The sequence below is a fragment of the Budorcas taxicolor genome, chromosome 8 (assembly GCF_023091745.1).
Source record: "Budorcas taxicolor isolate Tak-1 chromosome 8, Takin1.1, whole genome shotgun sequence".
Classification (NCBI taxonomy): Eukaryota; Metazoa; Chordata; class Mammalia; order Artiodactyla; family Bovidae; genus Budorcas; species Budorcas taxicolor.
Window position 1 is genome coordinate 13060039 of NC_068917.1, and position 17075 is coordinate 13077113.

The following is a 17075-nucleotide window of genomic DNA, read 5'->3' on the forward strand; positions in this document are numbered from 1 at the left end:
AAAAGAGGGAACATTTCAGATCAATAACCTAAGCTCCTACTTCAAGAACCTACAAGAACAAAATAAACTCAAAGTAATAGAAGGAAAGGAATAATAAAAAGGACAAATCAATGAAATAAAAAACATAAAGACAAAACTCAATAAAATGAAGAGGTTCATCAACAATTTTGACAAACCTGCTCAAGACTGACAAAGAAGGACGAGATACAAATCACCAACAATGGGAATGAAACAGGATATCACACTAGTCCTGCAGGCATTGAAAGGATAATAAAGGAAGACTAGGAACAGGAGGAGAAGGGGACGACAGGGGATGAGATGGCTGGATGGCATCACCGACTTGACGGACGGGAGTCTGAGTGAACTCCGGGAGATGGTGATGGATAGGGAGGCCTGGCGTGCAGCGATTCATGGGGTCGCAAAGAGTCGGACACGACTGAGCGACTGAACTGAACTGAGGAACAACTCAACACCTAAGTTTGACAATTCAGACAAAATGGACCAATGCTTCAAAAAACACAAACTGCCACAACTCACCCAATAGGAAGTAGTCCTACAACTATTAAAAAAATTGACTTTGTAATTTTAAAATTACAAAAGAAATGTCCCCCAAAAGAAATGTCCAGCCCCAAAGGCTTCCACTGGAGAATTTCTACCAAGTGTTTAAAGTACTGGGCTGGCCAAAAAGTTCCTTCAGGTTTTTCCACAGCATCTTATTGGCCAACCCAACATAATGATCTATTATATACAATCTCTTCCAGAGTGGGGGGACACCTTCCAGTCCATCTTACCAGCCGTGATACCCAAACCAAAGAAAGCACCAAAAAATAAAACGACAGATACATCTCTCTCATCAGTATAAGACAAAAATACTGAATATACTGAATAATAGTGAACAGAATTCAGTAATACATAACAAGAATTAAATTATTAATACATTGCTCTTAGGTAGGGAAGTGTTATTTTAACACTGTTGATCTTATCTGGAAGCATGAACATTCATTCTCTTCATTTAGTCACACCCTTATTTCTCCTATCAAACAGTTTTGTCATCCTCATCCCTGCCCCAATGTCTCATATTAAGTTACTTCGTATTTTACATAATTTACTCATCCATTCTCCTGGTCCTCCACCTCAGCAGCTCACCCTCCGGTACCTTTCACCACTCCTTAAGTGCAGTTTGTCCTTGGGGGTTTATCCCTTGCCCTCTTCTCTCTTTCCCTATCTTTATTTACTGGAGTTTGCCAACAGCTTCAATTGGCACCCCCTGATTGGATGCCTATGAAAGTTACCTCTCTAATCCTGATCTCCCTTCTCCAGTGGTCAGCAACAAAGACATCTACCCCTCAGTGTTCCAACGGCAGCAAGGGTACATCTCTGAGTAGAAGGAGGTTCCGTTAGTGTCTTCTCCCGGTAGAGAGGGAAAAGTTCAAAATATCGTGTACAGACATTTACCATTCAGATCACTGCCGATGCCATAACTTTTCACTCCTTTCTGACCGAAATATTTTTGCTGATAAATGGAAATTCTTCATCTGTTAGCCATTCACTGGAAGGCTTGAAACTAGTTACATTCCTGGAAGCTGAAACAGTAAGTAACTCAAGTCAAAGGTCCAGGATATATGCTGAGGAGTTAGCTGGGGCTTAGAGTTCTCAGGATCCCAGGTGTCCTTGTCCTGTCCTTTTGCCTCCTCCCTCCCTCACCTTAACATACCAGTGGCCTCCACCATCACCTCCTCTTTGAGCGCCTTCTCCTCTAACACTCCTTCCGTCTCAGTGGGAACATCACCAGCGGTGAGGACCCTGCTTTCAAGAGTCTGTTGATAGTATAACCACTCAACTTCTCTTCTTTCACAAATAAAGTACTCTGATATTGAAACTTCCTATCATGAACCTGGCATATCTCTGTTCACTTAGGCCTTCTTTAATGTCTTTCAACAAAGTTGTACAGGTTTCTTCATTTAAGAAAAAGAAAAAAACACTAAACTGAGCTAAAGTAAAACACTCAATGGAGAGAGAAAAAAAGGAAAAAAACAGAAGGGAGAGAAGCAGGAGTAAACAGCTGGTTCCACTTGGGCTGCAGTTATGCATATATCTGAAACGCATGGAGGGAGACTGGGGCCAGAAGCGAGACGCTCCTCCAGATGTCCCCAAATGAAACCTTCAGCTGCCTTTAATCTATCAAATAACTGTGGCCACAGTGAACATCCACTGAATGTCTGCATGTGCTAGGGTCGACCTACTGTATTCATGAAGATTCCATACGTAATCTTCATGACAATCTTATGGAGTACGTACTACAAGCATTCCCACCATGTGCGTGAGGAAACCAAAGCACAGAGGTTAGGAAATTTGGCCCGGGGCATCCATACTGAGTAAAACTTGGACTCGTTGCAGTTACTCTAAGGCCCACACTCACTAAGGTCTTAACCATTTAAGATAAACTGCCTGTGACGTTAATTCAGGGAACTCAGGGAACAGAGAGCCCAGGCACAGCGTGCATAAATTATTTTTAAATTACCCAGATGACTACAGTCCCACTGTACACGGGTAATGACAGCTATAGTTAACACACACGGTAATACTAATCCAAACATAATGTCAACCCTATATTCATACTGATTTCTCTGCTAGACAAAACAAGAAAACAACGTGCTCAGAGTCAACGACCTACCTGTGTGTCTGTGCACGCAGCAGTTAGTACACGGGCCCATCAAGTAGGCAGAGCCCTATCACAACCCAGGTGCACACTGCTGCTATTACTGCCGTGGCCACAGGCCCTTCAAACTACATAGAGATAGTTCTGCACAAAAGTCATTTCAATAAGGTTGTTGAAAGCAGTATTTCAAAGATTTTTTAAATTCTGTAGCGACACCAAACAACATCATTTCCTGATTTCCTGCTATGCAAAGGCATGACAAACAGCCTGTTCCGGGAAGACTACCTAGTTTAAAACTCAGGATGTTAATAAGCTAAACGAATTAAACTAAAACAAATTTCCTGATACTAGCACTACTGTTAAGATTCTGAATTCTCTCCTCTATCATTCAAAACAACAAAATGCACTTTTCAGGGAAGCTAACTGCTGATAACGACTTGTGAAAACTGAACGTAGGCAATTCCCAAGTTACAGGAGAGCAATGCGTGCTTTTCACAAGACAACCACCATAGTCTATTCACTGGATAAATGTGACCTGGGTGTAAAACAGGGGAAACAGAAAGCTGCTGGCAATTAAAAACCAAAATCAGGCGAGAAAAGCCGGTTGTGCACTGATACACTTACTGAGTTACGAGTCAAGATCACGACACAACCACAGAGAACCACGGAGATGAGCCGCCTTTATTATAGGACTTAGAACAAAGGAAAAACAAGTAAACCCTGGGCTCAAGAGCAGATTTCTAAGTCCAAAGATGTTCCACAAAGGCCCCTAGCAGGCACAAAATAAGCATTCCTTCCATTACTCATCTGTATATAGTGTATTAACAAACTAACATTCTTCATTAACCTAGGTCAAATATTGCTGCATTTAGTCAGTAATAAATCTCAACCCAGAAGTCTCAACTCCACGATAAGTCCTTGATTGGAAAATTATGCCAATTCCTTTAACTGTTTCCCCTCCCACCAGTTTGATAACATCCCACAAATCAAAATCATGTCTGACAAGTTACTTTTTAACTAGGGTAATACAAAATCAAGATGCACATATCACCTCAGAATGTTTTCACAAGATAAACCCAGGCCCGCCCAACAGTAACTGAATCAGAATTCCCAAGTATGGGGCTCAAGTTCCTGCCAATTGACAAAGCTCCAGGTGACTTTATTGCAGAGCATACACACAAACTCAAAAGTACCAGCTCTTTGGTCTAACAAAGAGCTGATGACGGTCCTCATTCAGGCTGATGACATCTGAGTCCATGTAATTACAGACAACTAAGGAAGCCAAAGAGCAATATACATTATTCACGCAGAACGTCTACGGACTACAGCACAGACTTCTGGAAGACACGGGCCGGGTGGGGTGTCTTCATCTGTCATCACTATAGCCCTACCACTTGTTATAACTGTGTTCATATTTACAACACCCTCCAGTATACATGCTTTACACACACTATCTCATCTCATCCTCACGCCAACCATCTGGGGGATAGGCCGGTTTTTTCTGCTTTACTTTGAAGAAAAGTAAGTGTGAATCCCAAAGTCAGGTAACCTGTTTAAGGCCATACAACAAGAAGGTAAGGAGCCCAGATACAAACCCAGGTGCCAGACCTGTACCCCACTCAGGGGTACAGGGTTCATGATCTGTTTACTAAAATACTCCTTCTGCCTTCATTCATTTATAGTAAGCATGTACTACTCTCGTAATTAAGGAGAATGGTATTTTGCTGCAGTCTCTTTAAAGTGCACCACATTAGACTGTCCCATAATGTGACAATCAGCTTTTTGGAAAAAAATTAAGCTGAATTCCTGCATGACAAACCAAAACCCCAAATAAGTCCCAGATGAATCTGAGAGGTAACTAATAAATGAAACCACAAAAAGAACAACAGGAAAACATAAATGAAACTTCCCCTCAAGATAAGTTTAGCCACTTGTACTGGAATCCAAGCAAAAATGGAACCCATGAAAAGAAAAGCTCAACAAACTTGAGGACAAAGGGATCAAACGCTTCTAATATTTGTTTATTTTCTTAAGTTGCAAGTCAGTGAAGAGCCTGGGGAGGCATTTACAACACAGCACTACTTTAATAGAAGCAAAGCAATACCATAACAGCCAAAGGACATAAACAGGAAGCTACACAAAAAGAAGGGGCCCAAAGGCTTAACAATTTTTAAGTATTTGATCCTCCCAGAAATCAAGGAAATGTATCCTTAAAACAGGACACAGTGACATTTTCCACCTATAAATCAGCAAAGGACAGTAAGATTACAGTATGTGGCACCAACCAGGATCAAGGCAGACATCCCCACACCCCCAGTGCTGGGAGCAGGTACCAACTCTCCTTTCTGGAACACAGTTAGGCCTGATGCAATAGAAGCCCTGAAACCTGCCTTCACTGACTCTTCAATTCCATTTCCAGGAGTTATTTGTAAGAAAGAGTCGTGAATGCAAACAGAGATTTAATTCCAAGAATGTCCACAAAGTGCACCACTTACTATAGTGAAGTACAGGACATCATCTCTGTACTCTGCTGGCAGCTACAGTGACAGGTACACTGATGTATTAGTAGGAACATAAACTGAAATTTTCCATCTGTAACAAGTCCATAAAACATTCACATCTTTGACTCAGCAATCTCACTTTCTAGGAATGCATTCTATGTGAGCAAAGATTTGTATTGTAAACATGCAATCACCAAGCATTCAACAGAAAAAGCTATAAATTAAATGTCCTAGATTAGGAGAAAGGTTAAATATTAAGTATGATAAGTCCATGTCATTAATATGATTATTAATAAGCTTTTCAATCAGTTTCAAACAGGAAAATGTTCATAATATAACTGTGAAAAATACAGATTCCACAGTATGGGAGGAGGAGGTGTAAAAGCAAGTTTGTTTGTTTTTTACTAAGATCTTCAGATGGATTTTGCTGAAGAATCTTTCCAGAACAGATAACTTGATGTGCAAGTGCCTACACCATAAACTAACTTCTCTAAGAGTTTCCATTTCTCAAGAAAACAGGACTTTCACCTTATGCTATGGAGGCATACAATTCATATCATTAGAGCTCCAGGCCTCCCTAAATAAGACAGAAAACTCATGCAGCAAGTTTGCTAAGCGCGACCTAAATCAGCTTTATGACGCGGGCATCCGACTTCAGCCTTCATGGCTGAATTCAACTTGAGACTCCAATCTTGTCATCCATTTATAACTAATCATCTGTAAGAGTCATCAGGACCCCTAACTTCACCATCCCAGTCCTTCTTGACGCAAATGCTTCTTATCCTTTTTTAACCCATAAAGTAAAGGGGTGGACTGCATGCGTGTGCGTGCTCAGCCGCTTCAGTCGCGTCCAACTCTCGGTGACCCCATGGACTGCACCCCACCAGGCTCCTCTGTCCATGGGATTTCGCAGGAAGGAATACTGCAGTGGGTTGCCATGCCCTTCTCCAGGGGATCTTCATGACCCAGGGATAGAACCCCTGCACCTGACATCTCCTGCATTGACAGGCAGGTCCTTTACCACTAGCACCAAAAAAGGGTCAACTATATGACCTCAAAAATCCTTTTAGATTCTGAGATCCCATTAACTTACAACTGCCTTGCACACAGAAAGCACATACACACTGGTTCACTGGGGGAGAAATAATACCAACATATAAACTCAAGGTAGCAAGGCCATCCCCAAGACCTCCTTTTGCTTCACCTCCAAAATGTCAAGCATAATGCTTTAAGACCCCCCCTTAATTTTCCACTGTGTTAATAATAATTTAGGGTCCTCATCAACTATTTTCTCCATTATATGCCACAATGTTTTTTTTTTATATTTTACAACTCCACTTCAGAAACAAAGGAAGTCACACTGGGAAGAGTAAGTCAAGGGTGGAAAAAACCCAGGATACAAAAAAAAGATTTTATCATTCTGGAATGTCTAAGTACATTTAAAGGCAGTAAAGGTAGAATTGAGCACTTGGATCTCAAAACCACAGGGAAATAATTTAGTTTAACAACAGCACGGGCACACACACACAGAGCTGTGATTTCAGTGCCTATTAACATCATTTCAGTGAGTCTACTCAATGCTCTGTCGTGACCTAAATGGGAAGCAAATCCAGAAAAGAGGCGTGTATGTATACGTATAGCTGACCCACTCTGTTGTATAACAAAAACTAACTCAACTGTGTAGAGCAACTATACTCCAATAAAAAAATTACATATATACTAATATACAAGATTTATTAGGGAAAAAAAATTATGGTGTCAAAAACAAAAACAAAAGAGTAAGTGTTCCCCCCTACCCTGTACTCTTGTTAGATGACACTGTATACTGAATACTGTATGCTGCTCTGAGTACCACACTTTAAGAGGGACATTATCAAAGTGAGTGCAGGGCAGAGGACTGAGAAATAGGTCAGGGGATTTGAAACTGTCAAATAAGAAACATCTGAAGGGAATGAGGATCAACAGTCTGTGGACTAGAAGACCCAGGAAACAGGACGGTAATCTCAAGGACCACAGAGGCCTTGAGAGTGAAGTTAATACAAGAGTGAAGCTGGCAGGCAGAGACTTTAGCAAAATGGACAGGATATTTGGCATCTAACGGAGACTGCATGCTAACTCGCTTCAGTCACGTCCAACGCTTTGGGAGCCTATGGACCGTAGCCCACCAGGCTCCCCTGTCCATGGGATTCTCCAGGCAACAACACTGGAGTGGGCTGCCATGCCCTCCCTCCGGGGGATCTTCCAACCCAGGGACTGAACGTCCATCTCTTACATCTCCTGCATTAGCACCACCTAAGTAGGCCCTAACGGAGATTACTATCATCAGAAATGTGACCTCTACAACACTGAGGCTTCTTTTTCTCAAGGAAACCAGAAATAGAGATTTCCATGTGAAATCTCCTCATTTCTAAGAACCGGCACCCAACGTAAGACTTGGTGTAAGTTGGGCAGCCCAACTGTACGCACAGGCCTTTTCTGATCCATGCACACCAATCTGCAACTCACGTCTGGAAAACATGATGGCTATCTTCCAGCATCTGAAGAACTGTCACAGGTAAAAGGAATAGATTTGTTCTACACAGCCCCGAAAGGCGGCCTTCCCAGAGAGGCCGACTGCAGCTCAGTAAAAACAAGCGTCCTGAAAACCAGGCTGCAAATTAGAATGGGTGGCCCGGGGGGTTCGCATCACTGTAAGTATTCAAAAAGACACAGGTCAGTAATTCTGCCTTCTAGTACATCTTCTGGCCAAATAACTAAAAGCCCACTCCCCACCACCCCCCCAAAGCCTCAGTTTTCTTTCCTACCTTCCTTCCCCTTCACAAAAAGGAATATTGGGTCTTCCCTAGTGGCTCAGAGAATCCGCCTGCCAATGCAGGAGTCACAGGTTTAATCCCTGGTCCAGGAAAATCCCACATGTCGCAGAGCAGCTAAGCCCGTGCTCTAGAGCCCATGCTCTGCAACAAGAGAAGCCTCCGCAATAAGAAATCCTCACACTGCAACACAGAGTGGCCCCGACTCACTGTAACTAGGGAAAAGCCTGTGCAGCAACGAAGACCCAGCACAGGCAAAAAAATAATTTTTTTTTTAAAGGAATATTCTAACACTTAGCCTCCTATCTCTGAGAGTTACTGTAAAGATCAAAATCTACGTGAGAAACAATGTATGAAAGCACAGCATGATCGACAAGGACTATAGTAATTTAAGACATTACTGTAATCTACCACCATCATGGACTGATGTATGTCAAATCTCTCCTACTGTACAAAGGGCATATTCCAAATCTAATTCACTTTTTTTTTTATTCCTCACTCAGTAGCAAATCTTTGTCAAAAAAACATTTTAAAAAGAGGTTGGAGGAAGAGAGTTAAAATGATGACAAATGTAAGAGAATAAGAAAACAAACAGTCAACAAAGCAAACATCCAGGAGGTTAATCATTAATATCACTCACTGGTCAGTCTAAAAGGTACTGGGCCCGTCAAACAGAGGAATACACAAAAGCAATAACATGTGTGTGAAGCGGTGATGCTCGCAGGCAGGCACTGGCAGCCAGATGTCCACTCTGTAAATAGAGGCACACTGGAAGAGAGTCCTGATCATTCACGTATGGACGGCACGAGAGCTGCATATGTCCTGTATGTCTGTTTCACTCTACAACAGCAAAGCTGAACACTTGTAAAGCCTAAAATACTCTCTATTTGGCCATTTACAGAAAAAGTTTGCCTACTTTTCTGTAAAAGTACTCCAGGGTTACAAACCACAAAGGTGGCTGGATGCTGAGACATAGTTCATCTTCCCACAGCTCCATCCCGTATTTTATGGGTCATCTGGGGGGCATGTGAGCAAAATCCTAGACTGAAAATTACAGCCTAGGTAGAGAGGAGGTAAATGTCACCAAGTGAGGTCTTCATATTCCTCTGATACAACCAGGATTATAAAAAGTTTAATATCGCTTCTCTTCATCTAGTAATATCACCAAAGAGATCTGAAGAACTCCAAGTGTACAAGGAGTGTGGGACCTGTTCAGGCACGAAAAGATCACGCTTACTGGAGAGTCTACCCGTTCCCCATGAGTTCTCAAACTCCATCTGCCTGAGCTCCCCTATTTTCAAGGAACCTACAAATACATGAAAAATCCTTTCTTCTTACTTAGTTACCCTATCATTACAGGTTTTCAAAAGAAACAGCTGCAAAAATTAAGAGGAAAGAAAAATAGGGTGGAGATAACTATGTTAACAGAAGTTTTCTGAGCTACACTTAATATCCAGCAGAAATTAGTGCACAGGTTTATGGCTTTATGAAAGGTTTATATTCCTTGCCTCACTCTGAAGTAATTATATGCAAAGACATTCACATCTCTACCAACAGGTGATCCAGAGGAACCTTCATTTCTCTCCTGATAACCTGAATCTCCTTCTGCTTTAGGCAGTATTTCCAACCCTCCCTCCAGGGGGACACTGTGAGGTCCCAGATGTGATTTGCGCTCTTAAGCATTTCTTCCTCCAGTTTACATAGCTTCATTTTCGAAGGCTGGGCTTCCCATGTTGTTTCTGTGTTTTTTTAAATCTACGCCTTGTGGGCATGCAGACGGCATGTCCCCCAGGGTTTGCTCAGCCAATGTCTTGTCCTCTGGTTCAGTTATTCTAACTGTATTGAGCGGCTGGGATGGTAACCTGGGAGATCCTGATAGTCTTTTCCAGTTAATGCCTCAGTTAAGGCTTCCCTGGTGGCTCAGAGGTTAAAGCGCCCACCTCCAATGCAGGAGACTGGGGTTCGACCCCTGGGTTGGGAAGATGCCCTGGAGAAGGAAACGGCAACCCACACCAGTATTCTTGCCTGGAGAATCCCATGGACAGAGGAGCCTGGTAGGCTACAGTCCATGGGGTCGCAAAGAATCGGACACGACTGAGCGACTTCACTTTCACTTTAGGGGCCCTCCTACTCAGCACAGCTTATTGAGCCTGGGCCCCACTCCTGCACCACCCTTCAGTGATTTCACTCAACAGCTAGCCTAAAGCCCTGAGGAAAAGGGCAGCTCCTTATCTAATCCCCACAACATTCTTCCCATGGCTTCAAGCCATCCATTCAACCTCCTCCTTCTCAGGCTTAACTCTACCCCTGACTCATTTCTCTCTATCCTATTTGCAGGAAGCCTTTTCTCTTCACAGGTTAAAGCTCTGAAGCCTAATGACAAAAAGATTCCAACTACATGCAGAACATTACATGCCAGAGTTTTCTCCCCTTTGATAGAGGGAGAAGTGGGAACCTGAAGACTCAAACTGGTCAATCATTTATCTAATAGATACGTCCCCAGAGCAGCGGCTACATCTTCAAGTATTAAATAAACCATGTTTTCGGTGTTCTGAAGATCTACCATTCTAACCCTCTTTCAGAAACCACTCAGAATAGGTTCCCTCATACTTCTGGTTACTTCTGACTCCTCAGGCTCCCCACAGGAAATTCCCACAGGAGTCAGTATTTTTAATGAACCAAGGAAGAGTTTTAAGAAGATGGGTCTTCTTTCTTTTAAAGTCCCCCTGCTAAAAGTTGCTGAGAACACTGAGCTCCACTCAAAAGACTATCAGGATCTCCCAGGTTACCATCCCAGCCGCTCAGTACAGTTAGAATAACTGAACCAGAGCGCAAGACATTGGCTGAGCGAAACCGGGGGAAATGCAGTCTGTGTGACCACAACGCACAGATTTAAAAAAAATATAAAAAAACACTTGGGAAGCCCAGCCTTCAAAAAATGAAGCTACCTAAACTGGAGGGTGAACTACTTAAGACTTCTTAAGTAAATCACATGTGGGAAAAAAGGACAAGTGTCTGCTCCTCCTCCGAAGGAGTGGAACTTGGGGCTTGATGAAGCCCTTTCTAATTTTGGGGAAAAAAAAAAAAAAAGAGCGGGTAAGAATCCACCAAAGTCAAGTCTTTTCAGAGCCACGAATAACAATGGCTCAAGCGGTAGAGAAGAGAAACAGCCTCTCTGCAGTCTAGCAGCCCTGCCGGGTCTCCAAAGGGCTTCGGATTCACACCGCACCGTGCCGCGCGCTGGGATAACTAAGATTTCAGTCGTGTAGACGCGCTCTCCGCAGCCCTCTCCCGCCTGAGCAGCGCTAGGCCCATCACTATAGAGCCTGGGTACCAGAGCCCCAGATGCACAAAAGAGCAGCGCCTGGACCCTTCCTTGGGCAGGAAGTGGCTATTCTGACTAAGGGCTCCTCGTGTAAGGAGGTGAGCCGGGTGAAAAGAGGCCAAGAAGAGCAGCTGCAGGCGGCTGTGTCTGAATGCAGCGGAAAGCAGATGTGGAAGTGTGTGCGCGCTCAGAAGGGGAGGGGGGGGCGGTCCGGATACCCCTTCGTGGACCAAAGATGCTCTACATAAACCGCTGGACAAACACAGGGGGGCAAAGGATGGGGGAGGACTTTCGGGTGCAAAAGTGGCTGCATGGCTGAGGCTGAGCCTTTAGAAAAAGGGGTGGAGGCGGGTGCGAGCTAGCCGGGGCTCTAGGGGGCGTGTGGGGGTGGGGAGGTCGCGTTTAGAGCTCCCTGTAGCCCCAGGGTGGGGCCCGTTACCGGTTACCCTCCTCGCTGGTGGCTAAGGCCCCGGAGGTCCTCTCCCGGGCCCCCGAGACGTCTGGGAAGGCCTACTCAGAGGCTGCACGCCCCCGCCACGCAGGGCAGCAGCTTCCCCCCCAGCTCCCGCGACCCCAGAGCAGCCAGACCCGGTCCAGCCCGGTGCCCTGCTCTCGCGGCCGGCCCCGGGGTCCCTACCACGAGCCTCTTCCGGGCCGCCGCCCCGGCTGCTCGGGGCTCCCCCCGCCGCCGCCAGGAGTCCTACCGGCTTCCAGTTCAGCGGCTCGCCGCTGCCGCCTGCGCGAGACTCGGGTTCCCAAAAGCCGCTCTCGCCGCCTGCAGCCCGCCTTCCAGGCCGCGCCGAATCCTCCGCTCCCCCTGCTGGCGAGCAGCCATTGCCGACCTGTGCCGGCGGAACTTGCCGAAGTGCGCAGCGCCGGAAATGGCCGAACCCAGGCGTTCGCGAGCCTGGGGTCCGGGGGTGGCGGGGCGAGGGCTTCAGCGGCTCCGCCGACCGCGCCCGAAGAGCCTCGGAGGCCTCGGACCCCCGCAGCCGGGCTCGCCAGGGTCCGCGAGCGGCGGCGCCGGGGATTGTGGGAGCCGCCGGTGGAGGAGAAGCGCGGGCCTGCCTCTCTCGGCCCTCGGACCCGCCTCCTACCAGTGCCCCAACTCTTTCCGAAAAACCTCTCCGGGGGGTGCAGAGCCAAAGCTCTCCGCCGGTCCTGGAACGCGTTCCGACTCCAGAGCCTCAGCCATTGAACTTCAGATCTAAAACTAAAGCCGTCCCCACAGAAAAGGCCTTCTTCAATGAGCTGACGGTCTCCGAAAAGGTCTGGAGTTGGGAAACACTGAATATTTAACAACAAAGAAAAGGCCGGACGGCAAGAATGCCTAGGGGAAAAATCCAGGGGCTTTGCAGAAACAATGCCTTAGTCCAGTCGTGTTGGCGTGATCAGCCACAACCGGGAGGAAAAAGCGAAGCTGTTTGAAATACTTAAGAGCCAACCTCTCGGAATGGAAAAGTGCACACATCCTACAACTCTTAAGAGACTTGTCAACCTTCACACTTGCAAAGTCAAGACAAGGCTTTTCGGAGAAAAATGCTGGGAGTGGGCGAAGGACGCTGGATGTGGAAGACAGAGTGGCTGGAGGTTCGCAACATTGTACAGGAGGCAGTGACCAAAACGACCCCCAAGAAAAAGAAGGAACTCCACCAATCATGCAAGAGAGACCTGATCATTACTGGTCACTCAAAAATGAGTTTAAGTCATTATTTAAAATCTTTAACTGCAATATGAGCTAAGATCAGATTTGCTTCAACTTTTTAAAAACATGTTTCTAATTTCCAAAAGGTGGGGCTTCTAGTCCAGGGAACCGGAAACACACCAGGACCCGAAGAAGCTGCTGGCTGGGATCCTGGTGCTTGGGTGGTCTGTATCTTAGAGGAGCTAAACCCCCGAGACCACTCACAGCAGCCCTGTTTCATCCACACACCCTTCTTGGGAGAGCCCAGAGGCCGGACAAAGCCCTGAAGATTGATGTTTCCCATAGGGGACAGTTTGGGCCAAAGATTCTTAAAAACCTAGCAACCTGTTTTCCAGGGAGCACACTTCCTCTCTCCATACCTATCAGCCCCTCCTTTTTCTGATCCCCCTTTTGTTCTCTCTTTCCCGACATCTCCTTCCTTATCCCTCACCACACAGTTCTCTCTTCTTTTCCCTTTATTACAAACAACAAACTCAAACCTTCAAAGTCTCACCACCATCATATATGTGCAAAAACAACCCCTTTCTAGCTTTTGCCAGTTTTGTTCAAGAAGGCTGCAGGCAAGGAAGCAAACATCAAAATGCTTTAAAAGTCAAAAGCATGGCAAGAAATAAAAATAGGGAAAACTGCTGGCCAAATATTATGAGTAGCCTAAAGTTGTCTTTTTTTTTTTTTTTTTTTAACAGTTCATCTTCACTCTCCTCCAGAGGTCTGTGACAGCAGGCAGAAGACTGGCAGTGTGGTAGGAGACACAACAGAAGCCAGGGCTGGTTCACCAGGTGCTGGTTCATCACCAGGAGCTGGCTCGTGTGCCCGCGGACAAGAGAGGACCTGCAGGTAGCTTCTTCCCGGAGGACTCAGCCCAGACAACTTCTCCACCTAAGTGACTTAACACATTGCTGCCCCAAATGTCAACTTACTTGATTCCAACAACAGTTCAAGATTTAGGCAGAAAAAGGATATGCAACCAAAATGTGGTGAAGTCTCGACATCCCCAGCACCCCAGGTGCTCCTGAGCACCCGCCTCCTGTGGGTCCTATGAGTCTCTCCTCTCCCACTATTTCTTCCTCTCACACAATTCATCTCACTAACTAGTTATGACCTGGGCTTTTTTTGGGGGGGGGGAAGGAGGCACTACAGGGCATATGGAAAATTCCCTAATCAGAGATCCAACCCATGCCTCCTGCAAAGGAAGCTCAGAATCTTAACCACAGGAACACCAAGAAAGTCCCTGGGCTCCTTTCTTTTCCTCCCCACTGTCTCTTCTGAGCATTATCTCTACCTTGAAGCATTATCTCTACCTTGAAGCATTATCTCTACCCTCACTGCATCGCCCCAGTCTGTTTTCCAGCTGCACTCAAGACATCACCATACCATCACCATCCTGTGAATACCTATTTCATGAATACTTAATTGCCAGGCAATATGCTCAACCCTTTGTAAGCACTGTCTCATTTCAATCCTTGCAGGGTGAAATCAGCTTACTGATAGGGAACTGACATGTAAAGAGGCTGAAGCATGCCTTCCCTGGTGGTTCAGCGGTTAGGATTTTGCCAATGCAGAGGGTGTGGGTTCGATCCTTGGTCAGAGAGCTAAGATCCCACATGCCTCTCAGCCGAAAAACCAAAACATAAAACAGAAGTAACAAATTCAAGACTTTAAAAATGGTCCACAACAAAAAAATCTTTAAAAAGAAAAGAGACTAAATAAAGAAGGTGCCCAAGATCACAGAGTAAGACACCAAGTAATCACAGATGCGACTCCCAACTCTCCCCAGCTCCAGAGTCAACATTCTGGACCAGAACAATATGGCTGTCTCGCCAGGCCCTTAAACTTAATGCCTCCACACTGAACTCATCTTTATCCCTTCCCTCTAAACTCTCCTCAAATCCCCTTATTTACTGGTTCCCAAAGACTCGGACACGACTAAAGCGACTTAGCACACACACATGCACTCATTCTTACGTAACACAGAAATTCAAAACCTGCCATCATCTTTCTTTTTTTTTTTTTTTTGGCTACACCTCAGGGCTTTCAGGATCCTAGTTTCCCGACCAGGGATTGAACCTGGCTCACAGCAGTAAAAGCACCATGTCCTAACCACTGGACCAGCAGGGAACTCCCCTGGCATCATCTTCAGTGTGTCTGTTTACATGCATGTGAAATCCATCTTCAAGGCTTAAAGCCTCGATCTGCAAGATGTCTACCATCTCTACTCTACAGTCACACACTTAATTCCCTCACGACTCTTCTCCTGGACTGTTGCCTTAACGATTGCAATTTCTGACTTAGAAAATACAATTACATTCACAGCAGCTCCCTCGAGCAAGAAAGCCAAGGCAACAGGGCACACAATGAAGCTCGTCTTCACCGATCTCTCCATATTGTATACCTTTTACAGTATATTTTTGCACTTTGGAACTTGATCAAAACAGTTTTGCATTGCTATTTAACAGTCATATATGTAGATCTTTTTATCTGGTTCAAGGAATCAGAGAATAGAATTCAGTGTGCCTTTGGCACCAACTCGCAGGAGCCTGTGAGTCTTCTTTCTAGATCATGGTCATAGGGACTTAGCCGTGCCCACTGTCTTTGGTTCCAGCTTTTAAATTCCAGAAGAGACATGACTGGCCTCACTTGGGTCCCATGTCCACCCCTCGATCAATCAACCTTGGCTAAGCAGCAGGTCAGCCTTGTCTAAATATAGTACATGGAGCTTCTCCTATAAATAGGACTTGCTCCCAGAAAAGGAGGCATATACCATTCATTCATTTGTTCATTCTTTCATCCTATCAGTAAATAGCTATGTTATGTGGTAGCTGGATGAGAGAAGAGTTTGGGGAGAATGGATATATGTATATATATGGCTGAGTCACTCTGCTGCGCACCTGAAACTATCACAGCATTGTTAATCAGCTATACTCCAGTATAAAACAAAAAAGGTTTTTTAAAAAATCAGAAAATAAACAGCTGAGCACTTATCAAAGTGTATGCAAAGTTCTTTCATATATGCAAAATATCTAAAACATGATCCTGCCCTCATACCTTGAAAGTCACAACTTAAAAAGATGAGTAATCACCAGAGAGAAAGCATAACAATATTCATCCGTAAGAGATCATCAATCCAGTTACATGTAATGGATGATAATTTACCACACCCTGTATAAGCCTCTGGTGGTAAAAATAATCAGTGCTAACATGTACATGTTCAACAAAACCAGGGCTGCACCACTAGAAATTAACTACGGAAATATGCAATGACAGGCTAAACAGCATGTTCACACGATGGAATACAACAATGAGAATGAATGCTTTGCAAACATACACAACAATACTGACGAATGTCCCAATGTTAAGCAAGAGAAACTGGACACGAAAATATACAGGCTATGATCCCATTTATAGAAAGTATAAAAAACAGGCAAAACTAATCTCTTAAGGAGTAGTGACTGGAGGGGAGCAAAAGGGGCTCTGTGGGTGCTTGTTCTATCTCTTGAGCTGGGTGTGGTTCCATAGGTATGTTCAGTTTATCCAAATCCATCAAGTTGTACGATTATTATATGTGTCCTTTTCTATGTGGATATTATCCTTCACTTTTGAATGTTTTTAAAAAAATAAGTAAAGGTCAAGGCAGGAAGCCTTTAATCACCCTTGAACTTTGTCACTATGATTATGCTAGAGATGCCAGTCATTGCTCAGCCCACCCCCACCACCTTCTCAGAGACACTAAACCCTGTCCATCTGTCAATCTCCAGAAGAGCCACCTCCCCTCCAGCCCCAGCTGACTGGACCTGGAAGCTTGACACCGTGAAGCTGAATCAGGTGATGAAGTGCTTCATTCAATAAACTGCACAGATTTGGGGCAAAGAATTTCTGGACATATGCACAGTGATAAACCAAGAAAACTGGTCTGCAGAAAAATGAGCCAACACAACACAAGGAAGCAAAACAAACCTGCGGGAGATGGAGTGAGATGCCCCAGAGGCTGCTTACGCACCGGCTCTGGTATGCATGCACCCCACCTGTCACTGGGTATCCCTCAGATTGCTCATGTAGCCTTGCTGCTTAGTTGCTC

The 17075-nt window shown here is 45.0% G+C and overlaps 1 protein-coding gene across 2 annotated transcripts in view; it reads right to left on the reverse strand.

Moving 5' to 3' along the window:
* Window positions 1-12107, reverse strand: part of EXTL3 (exostosin like glycosyltransferase 3) — a 60105-nt gene extending 47998 nt beyond the window's left edge. For both annotated transcript variants that reach the window (XR_008199815.1, XM_052644764.1), the window contains exon 1: window positions 12000-12107. The gene's annotated coding sequence lies outside the window, so the exon portion shown is untranslated. The remainder of the gene's footprint in view (window positions 1-11999) is intronic.
* Between the last annotated feature and the right edge of the window lie 4968 nt (window positions 12108-17075).